This window comes from Tupaia chinensis, unplaced genomic scaffold, assembly GCF_000334495.1.
Source record: "Tupaia chinensis unplaced genomic scaffold, TupChi_1.0 Scaffold000532_1, whole genome shotgun sequence".
NCBI classification, from domain to species: Eukaryota; Metazoa; Chordata; class Mammalia; order Scandentia; family Tupaiidae; genus Tupaia; species Tupaia belangeri.
This window is the reverse complement of record NW_006160045.1, coordinates 8,465,275-8,468,233: the sequence shown is the minus strand read 5'-3', so window position 1 is coordinate 8,468,233 and position 2,959 is coordinate 8,465,275.

Genomic DNA, 2,959 nt, shown 5'->3' with positions numbered 1-2,959 from the left:
GCGGGAGCCCCTCGGGGAGCCCCGGGCCCGGCACCCGGCGGTCGCAGCCTGGGACGCGCGGGGATAGAGAGCAGCTGCAAAGTTTGCTATCGGATTGCATTGCGGAGCAGGGATGGCGGGGTGGCAGCGTAGGAACTCAACGGGGCTCAGCCCTCACCCGGGCTCCAAGCAGTCTGCGGCCGCTCAGAGCCCCCTGCTGACGGCCACCGCTGTAAGGAGCCTAGACCCTGAAAGCCCCAAACGGAGGTGGCAGCATTTCCAGCGTTTGGGGTTGGGGGGAGCAAGCTCAGTGCAGTCAGTGCGAGATCCTCCTGGAGCATCGACTCCAGCCCAGCTCGCCCAGCTTGGCGACTCACCGGCTGGGCTAGCCAGGTGCTTCCAGGGAGCCCGTGACCTCCGCCAGTGGACTGTAAACTCGCCCAGGACAGGGCCCGTCCCACCGCGCCTGGCCCTGGCTATGCTCTGTGCAGGACACGCAGGGAAAACCGCGTCCTGGGAAGCCAGAGAGCCCTGTCCTCAGCCCTGTCGCGGCTAACCTCCCCTGCCGCAGCCTTTCCACATCTGCGCAACAAGGGGACCGGAAGAAACTGCCTCTGGGGAACTTTTCCAGCTCAAAACATCTAACTCCTAAAGAGCCCCCTCGCTCCGCTCGCCGCGTGTAGTTTTGCAGATTCTCGGACCTCCTCTTTTTCCGGGCTTCCACCTTTTGTTGTAACAAGGAAATATCCCCCTTACCCCCCTATCCCTAGCTCTCACACCAGCCTCTGGCTCTGGGTGGGTCTGAGGTCTCTTCCTGCCTCTTTCTCTCTCCCAGGCTCCCTACCTCCCTACTAGGTATGTCCCAGAGTTTCTCTTCTGCAGCCTGAGCTCTGCCCCTGTCCCTCCACAGTTGTGCCCAGCCATCTCCTCCTGCTGCCGAGGACTCCCCCCGCCCCCCCATCTCCTGCAGACTCCTGGCTGTGGCTCTTCAGAGGGACCCCGCTCAGCCCTCTTTCCTCTCCTCTTGTGTCCACCTCGTGTTTCTTCCTCCCTCCCTTGCTACCTGCCTGGGCCGAGCATGGGTCCAAGGAAGTGCACGGTTCTGGGCCAGTAATAGGATCGTCAGAGAAGTTAGGATCCTTGATTTCAGAGAGGAAAGCTTTCTAAGCTACTCCTTCAGTAGGAGGTCAAGATTGTTTCAAAATCACAAGGTGGTGGGACCAGCAGTTAGCGTAATGGCTATGTCGCTGGACTCTCGTGTAGTCGACCAAGGTTTGAGTCCCAGACCTCGTGGCTTAAACTCACATCCAGCGCGTGTGTGTTTCCAAGATCCTGAGAGGAGAATGGAGAGAAGGGATTGAGGTGTGGCCATCCCCCCTGGGAGGTGATTTCTCGTTTTCTGTCTCTCTCTCTCTCTCTGTCTTGCCAGCGAGCACACACGCCCTATAGCAAAAACCTCTCAAAAAAAAAAAAAAAAAAAAAAATCACAAGGTGGCCATGATGGGTCAGAACTCCAGATAGCATAGCCTTCATTATATGTATCAGTGGGTATGTGAAGTGCTTGTAAAACCATTTCTTTAGCCAGTAAAGTATAGAAGTCAGGGACTGTTAACTCTAGGTAAAGAAAGAAATTAAGGCTTAGAAGATAGCAAATTTGCAGCTAATAAAAGCAGTACCCTTTAGCTCTCCAGCCCGTCTAGCAAACAACTTAAATGTCCATACACCAAGCCGAAATCCTGCATCAAGGTTATGATTTAAAAGCCTCTGTAGGGGGTGAGTAGATGGTGTGGTGGTTAAGTCAATGGATTCCTACTTGGCTGACCATAGTTCAAGTCCCAGACCTGATGGTTTGAAATTCATACTGGCCGTGTATATGCCCAGGGGCCCAAGAGGAGAATGGAGGAGAAGGGATTGTGGCATGGCTATCATCTTGGGGGGGGGGGTCTGATTTCTCACTTTCCCTCTCTCTCTTTCTCTCTGGCAAGTGCATGCCCCCTATAGCAATAAATAAATAAATAAATTACACTTTGGGTTGGGGCTGGCAGGTGGCATAGTGGTTAAGGTGCTGGACTCCCCATGGCTGACCACAATTTGGGTCCTGGAGCCCAGATGGCTTGCTTTCTCACTTTCTCTTCTCTTTCTTTCTAGTCAAGTTAAAATACAATAATAAATTTTTAAATAGTTCTTTTAAAAAAAAAACCATGCACATTCGTCATGGATGCATGCCCCAAATCCCAATGGGATAGAAAAATGGAGATGGGATTGCAATGCCACATCCCATTGGGAGATGTTTTCTCCCACTCCCTCCCTCTGCCTCTGGTTAGAGCATATACCCTCTGGCATTTAAAAAGAATAAAATGAAATAAAATAAGAACGGGAACCAGCAGATGGCATAATGGTTATGTCACTGGGCTCCCACATAGTCAACCACAGTTGAGTCCTGTACCTGGTGGCTTAAAATGCATGCTGGGTATGTGTGCATGAGGGCCCAAAATCCCAGGAGAATGGAGAATGAGGGATTGCAGTGTGGCCATCCTCCCTGGGAGGTGATTTCTCGCTTTCTTTTTCTGTCTCTCCGGCAAGCACATGTTCTCTATAAAGTAAAAAATCTCTCAAAAATAAAAAAAAGTAAATAAAATAAGAGCTCCTGTAATCTCTGCATCCTAAAGTGTTATATCCAACATTGCGAACATTTACTCCTTTTGTTTGCCCAGAGTTTAAAGGAACAACCTATTCTTGTATTTGATAAGAATTAGTATTTATTATTTTTAAAAATTGTTCTATAGCGCATGTGTGCTCACCAGAGAAAGAGAGAGAGAGAAACAGTGAGAGGGAAGAAAGAAATCAGCCCCTAGGAGGAATGGCCACACTGCCAATTCCTTCTCCATTCTCCTCCTGGGATTCTAGGCACACATGTACACATGCCTAGAGTGATTTTCTCTCTTTTTTTTTTAAGAATTAGTTTTTAGTCCTGCGCGCC